Source organism: Ursus arctos, unplaced genomic scaffold, assembly GCF_023065955.2.
Source record: "Ursus arctos isolate Adak ecotype North America unplaced genomic scaffold, UrsArc2.0 scaffold_22, whole genome shotgun sequence".
Lineage (NCBI taxonomy): Eukaryota > Metazoa > Chordata > Mammalia > Carnivora > Ursidae > Ursus > Ursus arctos.
This window is the reverse complement of record NW_026622897.1, coordinates 42,308,962-42,332,449: the sequence shown is the minus strand read 5'-3', so window position 1 is coordinate 42,332,449 and position 23,488 is coordinate 42,308,962. Positions and strand designations below refer to the sequence as shown.

The window sequence follows — 23,488 nt, the reverse complement described above, 5'->3', positions numbered from 1 at the left end:
CATGCTATAAACGTCAGACACTGGACACTTGTCCTGGACTATGGGTAGAACTAGGACTTCTATAGCTTTGTGAAGGCCAAGTCACCTGCTTCAAGGGGCTCCATTTGCTTAAATGTCACTTTCTCAATGAGGCCTACCCCACCTTAGCATCTCAGACCCATTTAACCACCTCCACCTTTTTTTTTTTTTAAGATTTTATTTTTATTTATGTGACAGAGAGACAGCCAGAGAGAGAGGGAACACAGCAGGGGGAGTGGGAGAGGAAGAAGCAGGCTCCCAGTGGAGGAGCCCGATGTGGGACTCGATCCCGGAACACCGGGATCACACCCTGAGCCAAAGGCAGACGCTTAACGACTGCGCTACCCAGGCGCCCCTCCACTTTTTTTTAATCCTTAACACTACTAACACCCTTCAATGTGCTAAATTATTAATTTATTAAATCTTTTGTTTCACTATCCTCCCCCAGTAGAGAGTAAGGCCCACAAGGACGGAAATCGGTGTCATTCACTGACATATCCCTAAGAGATAGCCCCTAAGAGTTTCTGGAACACAGCAAGCATTTGGCAAATGGTTGTGGGACTTCTGGATTATAAGAGTCATCTCTTATAATTGAAAAAACATAAAGCAATATGACCATATTTATTCCCCATATGGGTGAAGTGGCCTATATCAATTGCAGATTTTCCAGTGGGGGGCTATTTTAGGGATATATCATTATTACTATTATAAAGGTTTCACTCAATGAGATATTTTTTCAGTATTGTTTTGAATGCTTTTATAGTGATTAAACAATCTGCTCAATATGACAACAAGAATAGCGGGGAGTTAGAACTGCCAAAGAGAAGAAATGAAATTCTCCCACATCTGCGGTAAGACTGAAGTGTCCTTTGTCCTGGAGTCTCAGGTGCAGGAGGGCTGAGAACCTTGCATGGATGGGCTGCTTTCCTTGACTGGCTCCTTCTAGTTGGAGAAGCCCTGGTGGTGCCAGAGCCCCTCACGGCCACACGGCGGAATCTGATCGTCTAGACTTCCAGCCTCGCGCCTTCACACTACCACTGAAACCCACGTTGTCCTTCTTCATCTTCCCGGAAGAAGAACAGTTGTACGCTTCTTTTCCCTGTCGTGCTACCAGAGTGCTGTCTCTTTATTTCTCATGGGGTCCCAACTTTTTGATATCTTCCCTCCCTTAACCGTGACCAGTCAGGAAGGGCCTGAAGCCTCTTCTAATAAAACTCCAGGCAGGTTGACCACCCAAGGAAAATGGCTGGATGTGTCACCAGGCCAAAAAGTATCTGTTGCATGCAGCCCCTGCCTGAGAGGGTAAGAAAAGATCCAGACCTTCTTGAGGAGCTTGTGACCTGAGCCTACTGATTGGCCGCAGATAGTTGTGAGGCTGAACTCTGGTCATCGGAGGAAGCACGGAGTGAGCACTGAGCACTCAGTAAACGTTACCAGTTACTGTTTCCCGTATGCTGGCTCTGCAAACACGGAATGGCTTTGTTTATAGAGGTTTGTATTTGACGATGGACTCAATGCAATTCTGACCTCCAATGGCAGGAAAAATTTCTACAAAATCTAGTCTGAATTTTGATGGGATGGGGGGGTGGTCATTGTGATGTTGATTTTTGTGGAGTTTTTGCTTCATAGCTCCTTGTTCTGTTTACTGATGACATTCAAAAGCAGACTGATTTCCTTCCCACTCGAATCTGCTCTTGGTCTGGTCCAGCCTTGAGTGGCCTTACTCTTCTCCCTGTCACGGATGCTAAATCTTTTCTCCCTCTTTCTTAACCACTGGCCATCAAGTCCTGGAGATTCAAATTCTGCAATATCTTTGTCACCTTCTCACCATGCTTCCTACCCACGCCTCCATTATGCTCCAGAATGTAAGAGGGAAGGACTTTTTGTATGAACAGTGCTTGGCACTTCATAGGCCTGCCAAATGTCCATTGAACATTGAAGGAATTATCTTATCACTGGAATGCTGTAACCAGTCTGTCTAAACCAGTCTCCCTGCACACTTGCCTCTTAAATAGATCTTTTAAAGATCAACCTAGTTATTCCCTTGCAGTGACTTATTTTAGCCCTCGAGAGAAATGTTCACACCCAGCACCTAGCTTATAAGGCACACCTCAACTCAACCCCAAATTATCCTCAAAGTTCCATCTCTTCCTCTATCACTCCTCCCACAAAATTCCACAGCCACCTTTGCTGGTTGCTGGACCTACTGTGGTGTTTTCTTTGCTAGTCTTTGCCTTTGCCTGGAAAGTTCCTCTGCTTGGAATATACTTCCCTTGGTCACCTGCTGAAATCTCACCACCACAGCACTTTCAGGAGCCTCAGCGATGCCTCCTTTTACGCTCCTGATGTTCAACAAAGTTACCACCCCATCTGCTTGCTCAGCTTATTGAATTTCTTGTCATCCCTTGTCTTGTATTTTGTTTAGTTGTAAATATCTGAGCATATGAGTCCCTTGGAGGAAGAGACCATAGCTTGGTAGGTTTTTTTGCTTTTTGTTTTTTGTTTTTGTAATTTTTATTTTGTTATATTAGTCACCATACAGTACATCCCCAGTTTTTGATGCAATGTTCCATGATTCATTATTTTCGTATAACACCCAGTGCACCATGTGCATAGCTTGGTAGTTTTTAATCCTGTGTTCCTAGCTCAGTGCATGGCAGAAGGCAATTGCCTGGTTTATGGTGGAGATTCTGGTTATTTGGGGCGTAGATATTACCCTTATCAGTGTAGGGACGGAAGGACCAGCTTGACCAAAACAGGGCAGAGTACAGGATGGCTGGGAAGATGCATGGTGTAAATAAGGTGTTGCCATCATTACAGTCATAGCCGTGGTGGCCATCGTGATCCCCGTCGCACTGGTCGTGCCGGTCACGCCAGATCTAGCCACCAGGTGGCACCCGCGCTCCACAGGAGCCGCTACGGAGCTAAGCTTGGCTCGGCTCTGCTAGGTGGCCGGCGACCCGCCTCGGGAATCCAGCCGGAAGGCAGAGGGGCAGGAGGTTTGGCGCTGCCCCCACAGGACGAGGGGCCATAAACCCAGCCCGGGGCTCTCCGAGCCATGAGCCGATATCCGTCCCCATTGCGCTATCTGCGTGGGTCTTCACCCAAGTCGGGCTCCACGCTCCTCCTCCCCAATCCTTTATTTGTGTTTATTCTGTTTCCTGCAGATAGGTGACGCCCCTCCTCCCAGGCAGCCTTGTCCGGCCATTAGGAGGCTCAGCGCCGGCGGGTTACAGGGAGCTATAACCCCCCCGCCCCCCCCCCCCCCCCCCGCCCCCAGTCATGGAGTCTGCCCTTCAGTGGTATTTACAGAAGGCCCACGTCTGGGAAAATGTGTTCTCCAGGCAGCCTCCAGCTGTCCTGCCTCCCTGCACCCAGCCCACCATCAGAAATGCCATATATCTGCCTGTCCCTGTCATGACCATCACTAACTGGCTTTTCCTCTGAATAAAAAATGACCTGCAAGAAGTGGGTAGGTTGGGGGGAGATTGGAGGTCGCCACCTGCAAAGAGGACACCCTGATGTGCTCAGGCAGGTGACCAGGGTGCCTCGGGTCAAGCCTGGCACATATGCCATCTCATGTCCAGAGCTGTGTCTCAAGTGCATCTCCCCAGCAGAAGCTCCTGTCCTTCTGGGCCTGGGCTCTCTGGCCCTCCAGTCTTGTCCCTCAGCTGTCAGTGGGTACCACACTCTGGGTATAACGTGTCTGGACTATCCACTTCCCACTCAGAGGCTGCTGGGAGCTGTTAGTTCTGATTTGGAAACCAGAGTTCTAAGTGTGCATGCACTCACGGAAACAGAGGTTAATTTGTCTGTTTTATGCTCAGGCACAAAGGAGCAATGGTTAGAACCCTCATGTATTCGTGTGTTTATATATTTACAGCAACCATATCTTCTTTGCAAAGTTCTAGAAGAGAGGATGGATTTTGGGGGGGAGTTTATTCATTTTTCGGTAATCTCCATACCCAACATGGGGCTTGAACTCACAACCCCGAGATCAAAAGTCGCATGCTTTTCTGACTGGAGCCAGCCAGGGATCCTGAGGGGCTATTTTTGAGGCATAAGGTCCTTAACCCTCCACCCCCACTACAAGCACACTCCAGAGGGATGTGTCACAGGAGGAGCCACAATGCCAGGAAGGCTGTGCCCTTGGGTTTGGTGTGTGGAGGCAGGCAGGGACTGGAGGGAAAGGACGGTATAGCGAACCGTGTAATGGCTGGATCACGGCCAGGAAAAGACTCCTCCCTGCAAAGAGTTTAAAATACCTTCTCCCCCACTTAAGAAAACTCACAGGGTGAGACTACAGCTGAGAGAGTACACCCCAAGCCTTAGAGCACGAAACAGAGGTGAGGCTGTGTTGGCTCACAGGTTCTGGGCCTTGAGCCAGGTGGGCCTCCCAGGGAAGCCAACCCCCTCAGCACTTCTGGGGCTATTCCTTCTCCCAGGGCCCTCATGCTGAAGGTAGGAAAGCAGCGGAGGAGAGGAAGGTCATTAGCAGAAGTTGGGGCGTGCTGAGCAGTGGGACTGAGATGGATCTCAGGAACACTGCATTGGCGGCAAGAGCGTGGGGACTCTCCCCAGTCCTCAGAGAGGACCTGGGGGCTCGTATCAGAACCTGCTCTTCATTGCTAGCAAGCTGGCTGCGTGATTCCCAGAATCATCTTGGGAAACTGCAAAAGCACTGGACGTACTGTTTCTGAACTCCAAGCAGAACAAAAGCTCCTCCACACACCTGGGTCCTTCCCTGGAGGCTGATTTCCACAGCCCAGCGAGCTGACTGGCTCCTACTCCTGGGGAGCCTCATGGGAGGGTCCCTAGCTCCCTGGGAAAGGTCCTGCCCGAAAGGGCCTGAAAAGGACGCATGTCTTGTGCAGCTTGGAAATAGGCCTCTCTGCCTAAACTGCCTCCTAGAGGTGGTGTGAGAGGAGGCGAGACAGCGCTTGAGTGCTTGCACTTTGCAAGCGTGGAGCATTGATACTGCTCATGGGCACGGTTATATCAAGGTAGATTCTTGGTCCAAGGCCTTCCGTTGCCGTTTAACTGCTTAGCGTTTATGTGGATTAGCATGTCAGCGGGGGTCTCCGCAAACCACAGTCTTTTGCGGGAGTCCTAAATTGCACCAGAGTTTTGCAGGTTCCCAGGGCATAGGGCACCGCATCTCCCAAATGCTTCTGTCTCCAAGACATGATCTAGACAAGAAATTCAGCCCCATCTTTAAGTTCTTGAAATAATATCTGGGTTGACACCACAGCAATGAAACACTTTTTTTTTTTAAAGATTATTTATTTATTTATTTGACAGAGATAGAGACAGCCAGCGAGAGAGGGAACACAAGCAGGGGGAGTGGGAGAGGAAGAAGCAGGCTCCCAGCGGAGGAGCCCCATGTGGGACTCGATTCCGGAACGCCGGGATCACGCCCTGAGCCGAAGGCAGATGCCTAAGGACTACGCTACCGAGGCACCCCGAAACACTTTCGAGTTGACATTAGGCATCCCTGTTCTTGCAGTTTGCTGGCACAAAACCATCTCCGGGGTCAGGGGCTGGACTTCACTCTGCTGTGAGGAATTTCACTGTCTAGACCTGGGCTTATTCTTAATTTTCTCTCCTGCTTCCTCTCCTCTAGTCTTCTTCCTTCAGCTTTCTATCCCACCCCACCCTCTCCAGGGCTGAGCAAATGGCCCTCTTTTTCTCATAGGTTCACTTGAGCCAGGGGTTTTGTAGCTGTTGGTCTCATCTTCTTCCCCAAGGTGCCTGTCAAAGTATTTTCCCCAAACAAGAGTAGTTCTCTCCCTAAGAAGAACTCTGGGGCCAGCTGCTGAGATGACATTTTCACCTTTTGACATTTACCATGATAGAATCCAAAAAAATATTTTCAACAGTTTTGATGGGAAGCAGGTTGAAGTTGGGAAAAATAACCTACATATTTTGTTAAAAATCAAATTATAAAGTAAACTTGTGAATCCCATGGAGGGAAGGGGATAAAATTCTCCCAGAGATCCAAGCAGCCCTATCCAGTAGCTGAGACCAAAAGGGGAGTAAGTCTGCATCTTCACAGCTTAACACCTAATCCCCTAATCCGCCCCCCCCCCAATGCCAGGGCCTAGTGATTCGGGGAGGCCTCCTGGGGTCTGAGCCCCTGCAGCAAAGGTTCTGGGATGCAATAGACATCTGGGGACATCTGGCGACACACAGGCAGGGGAAGGGGTGATGGGGAAGCTGGAGTTAGGAGCACAGACTGAGGCCTGGGGGGATGGACCTTCTTGGGGCCAGCATCAGAGCTGGGCTGAGTACTGTGACCTGTGCTGGGCAAGCATAGAGTGATTCCAGTTCTTATGGCCAGAACCCAGGAGGGACCCCCTTCTGCCCCCCTGGAGCTGACGGGTGTTCTAGTCATAGGACTGTCACTGTCACCGTGGTGTCACAATTGCCTGGTGACTGGTGACTTTCCTTTCTCGGTAGACTGAACCTCCTTGCCACCGGGCACCCGAAGCAGGTTATTGCTGTGTGCCTGGTACCCAGAGGGTATACGAAAAATGTGGCAGAAGGAAGGAAGAAATGATTGGATCCCTGGTTGGGGTCCTGGGTCTGACTTCCGGCTTCTCCACTGATGGACGGACTGTGAGCCTGCAAACCTCTCTAAAACTCCACTTCTTAGACTGACACGGGAAGAGATGCCTGTCTTAAAGGGAAGAGAGAAGGGTCTCATGAACTGGGTGTAAAGTGCTTGGAAAGCTGAGAGGGCACGGAGCACGGTTATCTGATCAGAAGCTCACAGGCCCGGCCCGGCGCCAGCAGTCACCCCTTACGGAGCTGGACTGCACCACCAGCAGGCACTTGCATGTTCACCCCGAATCCCCAAGAGAGCCGTTTCTCTTTCCTGCTAATTTTACTCGGGATAAGTGGAGACCCAGAAAGGTGAGTCACCAGTCCAGAGCCACCAGCTGGGGGCTGTGTGCCGCCAGAGCTGAGCTCAGACCCGGGCCTGCACTCCCTCTCTCGCTCCCAGCCGGGCAAGGGCAGCGCCTCGGAGCAGGTGCAGTGCCTTGGTTCGCACCGAGAGGATGTTGCCGAACTGCACGCTGGGCTGTGCATGCTAATTTTAGAAGGCATTTGAACATAAACTCTAGGGTTCTGAAATTCAATCAGGTAGAGCCTGAATATAAAGAAATGAAAGCTTAGAATGTGTCCACAATTTACCCAAATTCTGCCCACTCTGTCTTCCTCCTTGTCCCCTCTTCCACTCACTTCCCACTTGCGCCATCTTTGTCCTGTTAGTGTCGCTTATGGGCACGCAGACCTCTCACCTCGTCTCCCCTGATGTTAAAGAGGCTTTAAGGACACAGGGAAATAAGGAATGATTCTATTTGTTAGGAGAGAAAGGGGAAGAACACAAACAGGGTGGTTTAGGGGGCCTGGCCTCATCCCTTCCACTCAACACTGCCCAGAGGAAGCCACACATGACTCAGCAATGCCAACATTGTATCCCAACCAAAGTGAATGGGTCAGTAGCAGACACATGTGCAGCAGGGGACCTGAAATCTGTGTGGGAGACTGAGCCAATGAACAGGGACCAAGTCGATGATGCACGGCTGGGACGCAGGAGTCTCTGATGGGCAGATGAACTGAACTCAGCAACTGTCTATGTGTTTAGTATCTTGGCTCCCTACCAGAGTACCAGCATTCACAGAGCTCCCACGTGGCTTGGCAGTGTGACCCCTCCACAAAGGAAGTTCTTTTTAGGGGGATTCTGCCTCTCTGCGTCTCAGTCTCCTCCTGAAAAAATAGGAGCAAGCTTTTGTGCACCAAATGGGTGCACAGAGAAGAAGGTGCTTGCTCAATTGTCAACGCTCACAACGTTAGCTACTCCCTTCCGGGAAAAGCAGCCCTAGCCTCCTTCCCCTTCCTGTTTATCACCTCCCTCCAAACTAATTGTGGGCACAGACCGCACAAACTTACACACACGGCCCGTATGCCCTCGCTTTTCATCAGGCCCAACAAACCTGAAAACATGACCATTTCCTGGCTGACACCTATGCTACATGATGCATAGGTTTTCCCCCTGTTTCTTCAGGGTTGTTTCTTGATCAGATATTACTAGACATTTCCAACTAGACGTGGCCCATACTTTTCCACTCCCATAAAAACCAGCTGGAGCCTCCTGAGATGGGCTTTCATTCCTGCCTGCCCTGCTCATGATGGACACATACGTACCCTCAGACCTCTGGTCTGGAGCAGGCAGAGCCTGCCGTGAGTCCATCCTGGGATCTTAGCCCAGGTCCGGCCTGTGGCTGGGAGTCCTTCCTCCTTTAACCCTGTCTCTTCCTGGGTCCTAGTGGTTGCTGCTTGCCAGCACTTTAGTTCCTCATCCCCACACACCCCAAGCCGAGGAACAGACTCAATCGGGAATGAGGCTGGACACAGTGATAATACATTTGATTTTGAAAAAATTTTTTTTTTAAATTTTGACAGAGAATGAGAGCACAAGTAGGGGGAGCCGCAGCCAGAGGGGGAGGGGAGAAGCAGGCTCCCCACTGAGACCCTGGGACCATGACCCTAGCTGAATGAAGACACTTAACCAACTGAGCCAGCCAGGTGCCCCCTGATTTTGAAAATTTTGAATTTGAGACCACTGATATGATCAGCTAACAGGCAGCTTTATAATTAAAGGGAGGGATCTCAAACACAAGAAAATGAATCTGGGAACTTTTTGCATAGCGATAGTGTGTTTGGTAGGAATTACATTTAGTTGCTAGAGTCAAAAACCAGGAGAAACAGTGGCTTAAACAAGATGAAAGTTCATTGTACTTAATATTAAAGGACTGGTAAGGTTGGTTCCATAGCGTCTCTTGGGACCAAGGAATCCTTCTGTCTTTCTGCTTCACCATTTTAGCATGTGCCTTCAATCTTAGAATTGCCTCATAGTCAAATATAGCTGCTAGGGCACTAGTCATCATCTTTACATTCCATGCAGGAAGCAGGAGAAAGGGTGAAAGATAAAAAACAAAGTGACTGTGCCTGCAAGTATCTACCTTCTTTTTAAGTCCTACTCAGCAACTTTTGTTTATATACTATTGAATGAAATTTAATCAAATGGGTATATGTAAGTGGAAGGGAGGCTGAGAAATGTAATCATTTAGCCAGCAACTTGCACCGGGCCTCCACACCATTTGGCTACCAAAAACACCTTTGTTCTCTTACAAAGAACACACTTACCCCTCCCAAGAGAGACAACCCTAAAGTCTTGACCAGCTTGAACTGCAGGGTCTCTGGAAGATGGGCAGTACGTACCTTCACATTTGGATGGCCTTACTGTCTATGATGCAAACACTTGAGGGCCCAGTCATCTCTGCACTTCCTGACACACTCAGTGTGCAATGATGGAGTTGGAGCAGGAGAACCACTATACACACTGTTGGAAAGGAGAGAACGGGAGGCATGGCACAGTCACCGGCCTGACACAATGATCAATCTCCTGGGACAGAGTTTCTGAAGACTCCTTACCATTGTATAGGAGCAAATTCCTGGTTATCTCATCTGTTAGCCCCCTGCTCTACTCTCTGGAAGGACCTCCCTTACTCATTGCCTCTTGCATCCCCTGAGACTCTATCGTTCCATACTCCATTTTTGTATAAATTAGAAAAGGGCATCCCTTTGGTTGCGGCCTTGCTGGTGTGTGGCTTTGGCAACTTGGCAGTGCCTTTGTGCTAGTGAAGAAGGGATAGCCCTTCTCCCAGAGGCATGCAGCCCCGTGCCAGAGAGAGTGGCTTAGAGAATGGAGTACAGGCTGAATTTCAGGCTGGGTTTCAGCAGGGCATTTTTTGTGCGGTGCTCAACTTGCACGTCTGTAGGTGGTGGCCCTGGTGGGCCCTGGCTCCCCTCTCAGGGGAGTTCTTTGTTCCTAAGTCTCCATGGACATACTGGAGGTCTGTTTGGAGAGGATGCTCTTTTTGAACTGCCCAGCTGCAGCAGCTCCCATGCTGCCAGGATGGGTTTGGGGACTCTGGGATTCTAGTAGGGGCTTAACAGTCATGGCTGTTGCAGGGCCCAACAACAGGTTAGGATGAAAACAGAAATGGCCTCAGATCTTCCATTACACTTTGACCCCTCTTCTGGCAATTACCTTACTCTACCTTATAGCCTTGGGTGAGATGTGTGTTTCCAGTTGTTCTATGAGGTGGTAATCCTTTTACTTTTCCGTGACATTAGGCTCTGATGCGCAAGCCCTCTTCTTTATGCTTTCCTCCTTCAGCTTCTGGTCTGAAGGGAGGAAACTCTCTCCTTATTTCCGTTCTATGGTTCTTTCTCAGTCTTGTTGGCTGGGTTGCTCTTCATTATTCTTGAGGGGCTCAGACATCTGTCCACTGCTCTTTCCCCCATGTGCCCCCCATTGACCATGAGATTCACTTCTGAGGTTTCAGTCCTCATGGTGATATTTCCAAATGTATTGGTGCCTCCTGACTTGTCTCTTGAGCTACAGACATATTTCGAACATTCGTATTTGGATGGCCCAGATGTAACTTTGATTCACTATATTAGGATCAAAAATAACAACAACAACAGCACCAAAACCCACAAACCCAACCCATAAAATTTAAGCAAGAAAATGAAATAATTTTTTTTATATATAACTGGAATGTCCAAGACATGTAAGTTTCCAGTTTTAGGCATGGCTCAATCCAGACTTTCAAGCTGTGTTTTCTGGTGCTCTTTCTGTCTCCTTTTCTCTATACTTGTCTCTTGGTGTCTTTAACCTTGGCCTGAAGTCACTGCCAAGCTTTCTCCACACCGTGGTAAGATGGTCCTTGTAGCTTCCACTCACACACTACCCAGTTAGCAAACCTAGCTGAATGAAGATTTAAAAAAAAATAGATCTGGGGGCACCTGGGTGGCTCAGTCAGTTAAGCATCTGCCTTCAACTCAGGTCATGATCTCAGGGTCCTGTGATCGAGCCCCGTGTTGGGCTTCCTGCTCAATGGGGAGTCTGCTACTCCCTCTGCTCCTGCCCCTGCCCCCGCTTGTGCTCTCTCGCTTGCGTTCTCTCAAATAAATAAATAAAATGTTTAAAAAAATAGATTTGGAAGAAAAGTGTTCAGGGAGATTGTTGTTGGTCCACTTTGGCACATGTGTCTGCTACTGAACCATTCGCTCTGGTTGGGATACAACGTCGGCATTGCTGCGTCATGGGTGGCTTCCTCTGGGCAGTGTTGAGGCCAGGCCCCCTAAGCCACCCTGTTCTCTCCTAACAAATAGAATCATTCCTTTTTCCCTGTGTCCTTAAAGCCTCTTTAACATCACCATTCCTTTGCCTGTACTATTCCCTATGCTTTAGTCCTGATTCTTTCTCTGGCCAATTCCTGCCTTCCTTGGGGCCATCCTAAGAGCTATTGTGTTGTCCCATTGTGATTATCAGCTGTCATTCTTGTATTCTAAACAGTGTCCTGGTTGAGATGATAAATTGTATGGTCACTCTGTTAACGAACCCTGACATGTCTGCTGCCAACGGCACAGACCTGACTTCTGCTGAAATGACAACTGGGAGCCGTAATCCAAAATTAGACAACTCGGGATAAGGAATGGAGGCAACTGGAAACCTTGGTCCTGGGGCAGGAGCATCCTGTACACAGCAGAAACCTGGGCAGCCCTCCTGGCACTTGTGTTTGTACCTAAGGATTAAGCCTGAACGTCACCAGCCAGTCAGTGGCATTTGGAAGCTTGTTTTCCTAAATGAGACAGAGTTGATATTTTTTGGCTTTAAAAGACAGACTCCATTTTCTTTTCTTTTCTTTTCTTTTTTTTAAAAAATTTTGTATTATGTTATGTTAGTCCCCATACGGTACATCATTAGTTTTTGATGTAGTGTTCCATGACTCATTGTTTGCGTATAATACCCAGTGCTCCATGCAATATGTGCCCTCCTTAATACCCATCACCGGGCTACCCCATCCCCACCCCCATCCCCTCTGAAACCCTCAGTTTGTTTCCCAGAGTCCATAGTCTTTCGTGGTTCGTTCCCCCTTCTGTTTACCCCCCCTTCATTCTTCTCTTCCTTCTCCTACCGATCTCCCTGCTATTTCTAATGTTCCACAAATGAGTGAAACCATATGATAATTGTCTTTCTCTGCTTGACTTTTTTCACTTAGCATAATCTCCTCCAGTCCCGTCCATGTTGCTGCAAATACTGGGTAATTGTTCTTTCTGATAGCTGAGTAATATTCCATTGTATATATGGACCACATCTTCTTTATCCATTCCAGACTCCATTTTCTTTTTCCCAAGCCTCATCTTCCAGTACCTCAACTGTAGTTGTCGTTCTCTCCCTGGGAGTAAAATGACTTCCACTTGCTTTTCAATTTGACTCTTGGTCTTTATTTTTATTTCTATAACAGCATTTAGGTTGAAAACAGTATTTGACTCTAAAAGAAGCACCCTTCTATGATTGCAATTTTAGCATTTGTTGCTACCCTGGACCATGAGTCCTTCAAGGATGGGGACCATGTCTTGCTGTCATCTTGCCTCTGTCACCCCCCACCAGTGCAAACCACAGAGCAGGAGCGTGACATGTGCATATTGAATGGGTAGACAGTGAACGTGAAGGAGAGGGCCAAACCTGCCCTTGGCCTTGAGTGAATTTGCCAGACTGGAGTGGGCTTTGCACTATTCTTCCATGGTCTCTGGATGTAGGGGTGGATTCATCTGGAAGTTGTCCCAGGAAATAGGTGGCCTGGGCTTGAGATGTCTCAGTGACTTGGTAAAGATTTACCTTAGGCTTATTTCAGGAGTTTGCCACCACTAATAGGAAACCAAACTGCTCAAATGAGATCATCCATGGGAGAATCAATATTTATTAGCTGTTGTTTGAAAAAAAGCACATGTCATTATTTTCTCATCTCCCCCAACGATAAAGAGGCAGAAGCTTTACAGAAAGAAACTTGAATGAGTGAGGGAAGGATTGAAAGGATGATTAAGTAAAGTAAGCAGGGAGGAGAGTCATTTATGTGTACATGTAATTCCCATGTCTGGTTGCTTCTCCTAGCCTAGCATGGATCCCATGATTCAGACTTTGCCAGCATGGCTAGAGCTATGGATTCCCAGGATCCGTTCAGTCTTGCATTTCACTATATGTCATCCATATTAGCCCTGATTAGGTCAGAACAGAAGCCACTCTAGGTGTTTCAGGTAGGAAGAGGTTTAATACGGGGTATTAGTGATGTCTGCGGTCACTGGAAGGTGGAGATTTCTGTTTTCAGGAAACCATGAAGTGCAGCCATCTCAAGGAAGTTGCCCTCCCACCCTGCCCCTGAACTCAGCTGCTGCTCCAAGGGGAGTAATTCTCAGAGGGCTGCCCATGGTTGGCCATTCAGGTTTGCAGTGTGGGAACGGATGATTCTCGGGATGATCTCCCAAACATCTGCCTTCTGCTAAATGCCCAGCTGCCTGCGAACAGCTGCCCCTGGGGAATATTGACTTCTCTTTCTCCTCAGTCTTCCAGAGCTCCCCAAGAGCCTCTCTTTGGCAGAACTGATCCAGAACCATACTAGAAAGGGATTTTAGACTAGTTCCGAGCTTCTTCCCTGAGGGGCTGGGGGCAGGATGCTCCTGAGACAATTACAGACAGTCCTGCCTGTACATGTATAGTCTGCACGGACTCATGTCCGTCCATTCATTCACTCATTCATCCAGTGAGTAACGAGGACCTGCCATTCCCCAGAGTCTGCACTTGTACTGGGCTTGCTTCTTTAAGAATTGTGAGCTCGGGTCTGTATCTCCTAATTTTTTTTTTTTTTATCTCCCACAGTATGTTGCACAGTCTGGAGCACGCAAGCTCATGCAGTGATTGCCTGTTGACTTAGCTGACCTCAAACATGGCAGGCTTGCTATTGCCAGCAAAAGAGGATGAAGTGAGAAACATAACTTCCACGTGTCTGTACAGGGATGTAAATTATTTAGTATATATTTTGTGCATACCTTAGCATTATAAAGGCATAATGCCTAATTAAAGACTTTGAAAAAACTAATTAAAATTTAAAAAATCACTTCTATTTCATTATCATTTACCAAAATCATTTACCAATATTTTTAGTTTGTTTTTTAATTATCTTTTCCATTTTCTTTTAGATAGTATTAATATAGTATTGCTATTACTTTATATCTTTTTTCTTAATATGTTATAGGTATTTTAATATTATTTGTAAAAATTTTAATAGCTGAGGAAGAGTCAATTGAGTGGATTCATTATCATTTATTCAATCATTCTCCTAGTACTGAACATTTAGATTGTTTCCAATATTGGATAGTGTTTAAGCCCTCATTCTTCATTCTGTCGGGCTGGCTTCTCTTCTTGGAGATGTATAGTGGATAGAAACTCAGTTTTTCCTCTTCATATTTAGGGAGAAAACCCAGTTCTTCCCTACTGTACTTTCATCCCGTGAGTCTCCTTTACTACTCACATAGCACACTTCACTTCTGATACTCCTGGTCAGTAAATGTGTGGGTTTTTTTCCCTACAACAAACAATTTTCTGCAACACCCGCTGGGTGTCCTACGATTTAACTGGGCTCTGACACTGTCTACCCAGAGATAGCATCAGATCTCCAGGTTAAGGGCTCAGTCCCACAAGATGCCCCTCCCCCACACACTTCAGATGCCAGTTGTAAGCTCAGGTTAACGCTTATGCTTCTGACCAACCAGCGATAGGTGGGAGGTTCCAACGACCTCCTCCTTGGGGTCAATAATTTGCTAGAGTGACTCGTAGAACTCAGGGCAACACATTTACCAGTTTATTAAAAGCTATGATAAAGGATAGAGATGAACATCCAGATGGAGGAAATGCAGACGATGAGGTCCCGAGTGCAGGAGCTTCTGTCCCTGTGAACCTGGGTTCGTCACCCTCTCTGTGTGGATGTATTGCCAACCTGGAAGCTCTCCAAAGCCTAACTATTGGGGTTTTATGGAGGCTTCCTCACGTAGGCATGATCAGTATGAACTCTCCCTCTCTGGAGGATGAGGGTGCAGCTGAAAATTCCAAACTTCTAATTATGGCTTGGGCTTACCTGAGACCAGCCCCCATCCAGGAGCCATTCTGGAGCCCACCCAGAGTCGCCTCATTAGAACAAGAGAAGCTCCCAGTCCTCTTACCAACTTAGGAATAGACAAGGGTTTCAGGAGCTCTGTGCTGGCAACTGGGGGGCGGAGACCAACAAATACATTATTTCACAGGATGTTCTGTGGCTCAGCTCAGGGCTTGAGTTCCCCCCTCACCTCCCTGCCTTTGCCGGTGCTGCTGCTTTCCTCCACGGGCACTGCCTTCCTTCCTGACTCCAGGTGATGTTTGGGCAGTGCCCAGCTCAGAGCGCCTGTTCTGTTTTTCCTTGTACTCACAGTACAAAACAGGGCTCCGAGGTGCCCTCCGCGAAGTCGCTAAGGGCAGCAGCTCAGTGTCCCGGCCCCTACAGTAGCACTTGCCCCACGTGCGGTGCTGCCATCCTCACCCTGACTGACTGAGCTCCTCAAAGCGTGCCCCAAGCCTCCCTGCACCCAAGCATCCACAGCCAGGTGCCTGGCACTTGTGGGTGCTCGGGACGGTGTTGAATAAGGGCATAAAGGTGCACCACCCAGAGTGAGCTTACTGGATGCGGATGGGGCCGGAGCTGGCAGAGCAGCACAGGCCACCCTTCCTCAGTTGAAAAACAGGAAGAGAACTTGTGGAGGTTTCCTTTGTTACCCTGTGGAGCAGGATGCACATTTTTAGTGCAGAGAGTTCCAAGCTGAAGGGTTTTACCTTATCAGCGGATACCCATTCCTGGCATCTCTTTAAATGCTAATTAGAGTCTCCCCCCAGGGATATCTGGCAGATTCAGCTTCGCTCTGAATAATTTTCATCCTCTTTGTGCAGAGGTGCAGGTGTGAACTGAGAGTGTTACCTGGATGCCCCAACTCCTCTGATCTGCGCTCAACGTTGTCTCCCTTCTATTCCATCCACCCACCGCCTCGCAGCGCCCACTCTTGCCTTGAGAGAAGGCTGCTCCTGGTGTCGCTCCCTGGGTAGAAAGAAAAGTGAGTAGCAGTGACTCTTGTAATCTCCACGAGCACCTTTTCGGGTAGGGTTTATCATCCCCATTTTAACAGATGAGGAAGCTGAGACCCAGAGCCCTTTGTGAACTTGCCCGAAGTCACAAAGGCTAAGTGGCAGAGGTGGGATTCAAACGCGCACCTGGTCCAAGTTTCACGGGACCCAGCAGGTAAGAAAACCAACAAGTGTCCTTTATTGAAGACTTTTTGGGGTCAGGTTCTTTGCTAAATACTGCTTTACGCACATTAACCACTTACTTTCTATGAACCCCCATGAACCTTCATGAGGGAGCCATCTCAGCTGTGTTTGGCGGGGAGATGAAGAAACTAGGGGATAAGAGGGTAAACAGCTGGCATAAGATCACAGGGCCACTAAACAGTTTCCCCTTCACTGAAGTCTCACTCGCAGCGCTGTCTTTCCTGGGCCTCCTCTTCTGCGGGGGGTCTCTTCACTCAGTTAAAGGCTGAGCTGTGTGTGGCTTTCTGTGTAGCACAGCTAAGTATTTGTCCCAGTAGACGTGACACAGGATGGCCTGCAGCCGGTCACCCACGCTCGGCCAGGGGCTCCCTGTGGACACTGAGACTCACACTCTGGAAGCCTCGGTCACTGAGCCACACGGCTGTGGTGTGATGGACAGTGTACGCCTCCTTCCCACCTGCCAGGAGCTCTCGAAGCTCTAGTGGAGCAGGATTTCCCTTCATGTGAGCTGCATCTGCAATGCTCTGGTGTGTGGGAGGACATTCACATCACTTTCCTGGATTCCAGCAATCCTCCTGGCTGGCCTCCCACAGCCTTTCTTGCCGCTTTCCAGCCATCCTCCACACGATAATCAGAATAGTCATTAAAAAATGCAAAGCTGCTTATGTTGCTCATTCCCTGAAAACGCTCTTGTGGCTTCCCGTGCTCTTCAGACAATGGCCCCAGTCCGTAGCTTGACCACTGCATGGCACTGCCTGTCTGCCCTCACTGTGCTTAGCCACCCTGAACTTTCAGATTCTTGGTTTGCTCCTTTCCACCTCAGGACCTTTGCTCTTGGTAGTCCTTTATTCTAAAGTATTCTCAGGGCCCCCGGGTGGCTCAGTCGGTTAAGCTTCCAATTCTTGAACTCAGCTCAAATCTTGATCTTGGGGTTGTAAGTTCAAGCCCCACATTGGCCTCCACTCTGGGGCATGGAGCCTATTTAAAAAAACAAACAAACAAAAACTACAGATTGAGGACAAAGTGGAAGTGGTTAATGTCCTCTTTCACTCCCCCAGAAATGAAGTCTTAACCAGTGAGTCAGGAGTTTTTAAGGGGCGCCTGGGTGGCTCAGTAGGTTGAACGTGCAACTCTTGGTTTTGGCTCAGGTCATGATCTCTGGGTCGTGAAATTAAGCCCCATGTAGGGCTCTGCACTCAGCACAGAGTCTGCTTGATATTATCTCTCTCTCTCTCTCTCTCTAATAAGTAAATAAACAAATCTTTAAAAAATAAAGTATTCTCTATGCTATGCCAGGCCCACTTCTCAGCTCCTAAATCTTGGCCTAAATGCCCCTTCCTCAGAGGACCATCCTAACTCCTGCAGAGCCACACCACTTCCCCACCCAAAAACGTTGGATGTTAAGGATTGCACTACTCATACTTTTGAAGCTATTTCTTGTAGATACTTGAATTTTTCCAAGCCTGATTTTGCAGAAGCTCTTCCTGAAAACTTTTCTGCATCCAAATGAAGTTGTCCTTATACTCTGAACATCAAGGGCTGCTGGAAACACACAACTGGAAAGAATTTCTGCTTGTAATTAAATTGTAGCTAATGAAATAAGTGACATGTTGATCTGTCTCACTGCTCACATATCTGGGACCGTGGGTTGCATACTAATTTCTGGTCTAAATCAATTAAAGTCCTATGGAAAAAAAACTGGCCCCCTTTAGAGAATCTTGGAGGACAGTGGGGCCCTTGCAAAGAGATTGGAAGGGACAGAAGGGAGGGAAGCCGTGGGTCCCAGAGCTCTGCTTTCACCCAATCATGGCTGAAGGAGAGGCAGATGAGTGAGATCTGGGTTTTGAAACTGTAATCAATTTGGATTATAGAAATATTCTCACAATCCACTGTGAATCTTCTTAGTCCCGAGGAGAGGCAAATAACAAGAAAACAATTGAATTCCAGGGCTTCGGTCCAAACCCAATCAGTGTCTCTGAGCTGTCCCTTGGTTCATATGGCATCAGGGCAGCTTTCTTCTTTAGCTACTATATCAGGAGGGGAGAACTGATGTCGGTAATGAGGGCCTCCTGGCAGACACCTGGGAACAGCTTGATTGCATGCAGAATGCTCCTACCCATTAAGGCAGGGAAGTAAAATCTGTATCAAGATTCATGAAAAATTTTACATCCTTGCTAATTGCTGTATCAGTCATTCCAGAAATCAGTGTTCAGTTTATACAGAGAACATGGACCCATGTCCATGAGGCCTGCACCTGCTGAGGAACGTAGTAAGTGCTCAAGACACGGCATAATTTTGGGTTTGGAGGTTCTGTAATAAAACTGTATGTGTGTGTTTCTTGTGATAGCTGGGCTTTGTGGGGCCACATCCTGATAGGATTGGTCAATTTAATCTATAAGAATAGGTCCTGTACATAGAGTGAGATGTTCTCACTGTCAGTCATCCATGGAAGAGGCAGGGAAGTAAAGAGCATTACGCAGAAGAGATAGAGACCTCCTGTCTCTCTCAGGGCCTCTCTGGATTCTACTTTTAAGTCCTTATGATGTCTAGACTCACCTGTGGGTACTTGCCAGGTGCCAGGCTTTGGGCTACTTTTCTTTGTATAGTACTTGCTTTAAAACTCTCTGCCCTAAAGTGGAAGGAGTTCTCTGCATTTTTACAGAAGGCAGACTGAGACTCTCAGAGATCAAGTTTTGTAGCTAGTAAGGGGTGGTCTTGTAAATACCTGTAACCTGCACTTTTATCCATGGAGCTATTCTGCATTCTGGGTAGTGGGTTGGAAATAGTGATGTGCTGGTAACTGTTTAGCGACCAGCTCTCAGAATTAAGTAAATAAATAACACCCTGATTTTTGCCAATTTCTATGGTGTAAATATTCCCAGCATGGTCCATTTCAAGCTGCCGACATGAAGACATTCAATGAACGGGAGCTGGGAAGAGAGGCACACAGCGATCAGGCTCCAGCACACCTCTGGAATGAAGCCACCCACACAGTAGAAACAAACTAAAACTTGGCATGCTGAATTGAAGGGGGTTGCTGGAAGCTCCAGCTCTGGACAGTAAAGCCTGTTACTGAGCTGAGTGAAACCTTGAGAGTTAGTTTATGGAGCTGCATACTGCTCTCTTCCTTCTTTGTTTTCTACCAGCCTTTCCTGAAGCCTCAAGGAAATGCCTCTCCTGGCTCCACTCCACCGTAGGGGATTGAGGAAAGGGGTGAAGACCTTTCTGGCTCACCCCTACCAGTCTCAAGTGGTGTGGGCAGAGATGCTCCCTGAGAACTCCCCAAGGGCACAGGGAATCTTGGGGAGTGTAGGGACTGTGGCTGTTCCTCTTCTCATGCAAATATTCTTCCATGTGATTATTTAAGAGAGATGGGCATTTTTTTTAAAGAAGATTTGAAAGTGTTCTCTGAGAGAACTAAAATCTCTCTCCCTCCCCCCACCCCGTCATTGTATGTAATCATCTCTTGACCTTCAGCCTCAAGGTCATCATCATTCTTGCTTTTCCATTACTGTCAGCTTTCCCTTAAATGTGCTGTGGACCACCTGTATCAGAATCACCTAAAATGCTTGATTGGAAATGTAGATTTCAGATCCAGAAATCTACATTTAATCAGCACTTCAGTTGATCATGTTCAACGTTTGAAAGCCATTTCTCTAAATTATATTTTCTAAAATGTCTCCAGCAGAATTAGAAGGTATGATATTGCGTTTATAAGAAATATACATTTGGTCATTCAGATAACCAAAAAGTATGAGAAATACTTATTTGGTCTTCACCTGTCTGACTCACAGCTTCTAAAACCCTTGGAATTTCCTTAGTGTTTGGGGAGATAAAGATCTCTTTTGTTATGTTAATGAGGTGACTTTTGGGGAGCCCTTAAAAATGGGGGCTGGGTTACCAATGGAGCCATCCATGTGATTAGAGGGTTCAAACCGTCAATCCTACCCTCTTGACCTCCAGGGAGGAGAGAGTAGGAGCTGGAGTTCGAATCAGTCGCCAATTGCCAATGATTTGTTCCATCATGCCTATATAATGAAGCTTCCATGCAAACCCAGAAGGATGGGGTTTGGAGAGCTTTTGTTGGTAGATTATGGAGATTTGGGGAGCATGGCGTGCCTGGAGAGGGCATGCAAGCTCTGTGCCCTTTCCCCACACCTTGTCCTATGCATCTCTTTCTTTTGACTGTTCTTGACTTATATCCTTTTATAATAAACTGGTGATCGAGTAAGTAAAATGTTTCTCTGAGTTCTGTGAGCTGCTCTAGCAGATTAATGGAAGGAGAAGGTTGTGGGAATCTCCAATCCGTAAAGTATTGGTCAGAAGTACAGGCAACAACCCGGAGTTGCTATTGGCATGCTGAATTGAAGGGGGTTGCTGGAAGCTCTAATTTGTAGCTGGTCAGTTGGAAACACAGGTAACAGTCTGGCTGGCACCGGCATCTGAAGGTGAGGTGAGGCAGCCCTATGGGACTGAATCCTTACCCTATGGAATCCAATGCTATCTCAGGGGAGAGAGTGTCCGCATTGAGTTGAATTGTAGGGCATCCAGCTGGTGTCCAGAACATTGTTCCAGTTGTTGGTGTGGGGAGCATATATTGTACATATATTGAAATTGGGTCCAGGAAACTGTTCGGCAGAAATCGGACATATATAAGTATTATGTTAAAAAAAAAAAAAGGAGCATGAAACAGGCCTCTTTGGCAAGGGTTGGCAAAGAGATAAATATTACTGAGTGGTCTGTTTCGATATGGTCCTTTAGCTAAGAAGAGTTTTTACATTTTTAAAGCACTGTACACAAAAATAAAGAAACTTGACCACAGGGAAACCTGGCATCCTTCATAGGTTAATGTGTCCTGGGGTGTACAGCATTTCTCAATCTTGTTTGAACATAGAATTCCTCCATCTTTATTTTTTTATGGAGCGTATTGTGGAACTAGTGTTCTATGGAGTGTGTTCTGAGAAACACTGCTCTAAACAAATGAATTCTGATCCAGATGTGGCAGTCAGGGTCCCCTGAATCTCCTTTGTCTTGGCCGGGAGTGCCATTCTGCCATGACACCACGGTCATTCCACGCTCCCAGGCTTCCTGTTCCAGACGTCTCTCCTCCATCATCTACTGCCATCTCCCACATCAGTCCCATCAATCCTTTTCTTTCAGAACTCTTAGGACATTAGCATTTGTTTGGTAAAACAGTGACTTTCTGAAGCTGTCCAAGGAAATGAAGGGTTCCAGAAAACAGTACTTTCTGGCTTTCTGAGGGGTTACTGTTTTGGGCATGAAACCATTATTCAGTTTAATTCTTTTGGACAGGAAACTTTTGAACTATACCGCATGATTTGCTAATCAAAACAAGAAACATTGAACATAACTTTTTTGGTGACATGATAAAGAGGGAAGATCATTTGATGAGAGTCATGTTTCCAGCTCACTCTACCACTAATGAGGTGGGAGGCTTGAGAAATTCACTTTTCCACCCTGGCCTCTGATAGAATGAGGCTATTTGCCTAGATGTTCTTCAGGCTTCCTTATAGCTCTAACAGTGTGATGTTCTTAGGTTGCAGAGTTCCAGGAAGGGAATGGGATAAGACAAGTCCACTCAAGCTTATATTAGATTTATATCTGGTGATTTCTCACTAGCCACACACATCAGTTAGTATGCTTACAATACAGAGTTTAAAAACATTCTAATTGATACTTAATGCTATTTGGTGAACAAAACTCACATTTTTACACAGCAAAAGATTAGGAATCAAAGACTTTCTTAATACTGTTAAGTGGATTTTCTTCTTCATGAGTGAGTCTGGCAGGCCTTTGATCATGGACTTGGATAGAACGTTGGTATTTTTATGACTTTTAGAAAGCCCCACTGTCTGAGACACTCTGTCCCTGAAGTCTCACAAATCTGACTTGATCACTGTTAATTTATTTCCCAGATAAAGCTATTGACTGTGGGAAAGTTGCTTTTCACTTTGCAGGAAGGTCATGAACTTCATTTTGTGGATTTCTGTTTATTAGATGGTGCCATTGGCATGAAAACCTTAGCTCAGCTTTTACTGTGCCTCTAAATCATTTCATCATCTCTGACTTTCCAACAGAGACTGCTCTGGATAGTTCTGTTTTCTCCTTAATCTTCAGCTCATTCATCTTTTTCAGCCTAGGAAGAGGCTTTATTTTTCTTCTCCATCTCAAAGCTTCTAAAGCCCCAATGGCTTTTCCTTTCTCCATTCATTCATTCATTCAACATTTCTTGAGTGTGTGATTTGTATGGATCTGGCACAGTCCTTCCTGTTCAGGGTACCGCCATTCTGGTGGGAAGTCAGAATAAATAAGTATACCAATAAATGTATATCTTACAAGTCTGAATACCAGAGGAGAAGCATTTACCTTGCTCAAATGGAAGAATCAGGAAAATTTCCCAGTGACAGTGATCTGTGAGTTGTGTCTGAAAGACTAAGTCAGAATTCGATAGGAGACAGTTGGGTGACCAGCATGGAGAGAACAATATGTGCAAAACCATCAAAGCCTGAGAAAGTGCGGCATGATCAGAGAGAGTGATGGAGGGCCTAGAAAGGAGGATGTCTCAGGCAGTGTTGGGAGAAGAGCTAGAAGAGCTGGTAGGGGCTCTATCATCTGGATAGAGATAGAAGTGTGTTTCCTGTCCTGTGCTCCTGCCCCATCCCTTTGGCCTTCTCCAGGATCTTGCTTCAATAATGTCCCTTTTGATCTTCTCTTTCAGTCCACAGATAAGCTTATATCTTCTCTTTCAACACACATGCACACACACGCAATGCAATTTCACTCCAATCTGCTTTAACCTTACACCTCATGGTCCTCAGTACCTTGTTTCTGAAGTTCTTGAAAAAGCAGTTTGTCTCGATTTCTTTACTTCCGTGTCTCTCATTTTCTCCATCCCATTGCAATCTGACTTGAGAAAAAAAGAGAGGGAATATGTTTGGGTATAGTTATCCAACTTTTAAACTTTTAAATCTAAGACCTGTGAGTCAACTTCTTTTGGTTCACCCACTGTAAAGTTTAAAGATTGCCATTTTCTCTTCTTCCTTATATTTGCAGCTCATGTAGACTCAGTACCTACCTGAATATATTTCAATTTACTTAAAACAAGTCTGTTTTCTTTTTCTTCCCTGAACAATTTTGTAAGGTCAATGGCTCTTTTAATACCAAGGCTGTGGGGATGCGCAT

The 23,488-nt window shown here is 46.8% G+C and overlaps 1 long non-coding RNA gene across 1 annotated transcript in view; it reads left to right on the top strand.

The window, feature by feature from the left end:
• Window positions 1–238: 238 nt before the first annotated feature.
• Window positions 239–23,488, top strand: part of LOC113269411 (uncharacterized) — a 50,291-nt gene continuing 27,041 nt past the window's right edge. The window contains exons 1-3 of the long non-coding RNA XR_008960903.1: window positions 239–1,509; window positions 13,814–13,916; window positions 15,911–16,071. This is a non-coding gene — a long non-coding RNA (uncharacterized LOC113269411). The remainder of the gene's footprint in view (window positions 1,510–13,813; window positions 13,917–15,910; window positions 16,072–23,488) is intronic.